The 498-nt window shown below is 41.8% G+C and overlaps 1 protein-coding gene across 1 annotated transcript in view; it reads left to right on the top strand.

Annotated features, from left to right (window-relative positions):
- Positions 1-361: 361 nt before the first annotated feature.
- Positions 362-498, top strand: part of Guca1a (guanylate cyclase activator 1A) — a 9,555-nt gene continuing 9,418 nt past the window's right edge. Inside the window, exon 1 of the mRNA XM_021218411.1 lies at positions 362-372. The gene's annotated coding sequence lies outside the window, so the exon portion shown is untranslated. The remainder of the gene's footprint in view (positions 373-498) is intronic.

The following is a 498-nucleotide window of genomic DNA, read 5'->3' as shown; positions in this document are numbered from 1 at the left end:
CTTCCATTCACAGCTACTACTGAACCATTGTTGGGATTTGGACTGCAGACAGTAAGTCATCAATAAATTCCTTTACTCTATAGAGACTATCCATAAATTCTGTGACTCTAGAGAACCCTGACTAATACAGAAGTTGGTACCAGAGACTGGGGTGTTGCTGTGATAGGCCTGACCATGATTTTATTTGAAAGAATGTGGATTTGGGGACTTTGGATTTTGAAAGCAGTGAATGCTGTAAATGCGGTTTAATGGGTCATCCCAGTAGGAATATGGAAGACTTCGTTGCTGGGAGTGATTGGAACTGTGCTGACCTGGCCCAAGAGATTTCAAAGGAGAAGAATTTCAGAATGTGGCCTATAGACTGTTCTTGTGGTATTTTGGTGAAGAATGTGGCTACTTTTTGCCCTTGTCTGAAAAGTCTGCCTGAGGCTAAGGTGAAGAGACTCAGATTAATTGCATTGACAAAGGAAGTTTCAAAAAAGCCCAGCAGAGACTTTG

The sequence above is a fragment of the Mus pahari genome, chromosome 18 (genome assembly GCF_900095145.1).
Source record: "Mus pahari chromosome 18, PAHARI_EIJ_v1.1, whole genome shotgun sequence".
NCBI classification, from domain to species: Eukaryota; Metazoa; Chordata; class Mammalia; order Rodentia; family Muridae; genus Mus; species Mus pahari.
Note: the sequence above shows the minus strand (reverse complement) of the source record. Positions and strands in the feature narration are given on the sequence as shown.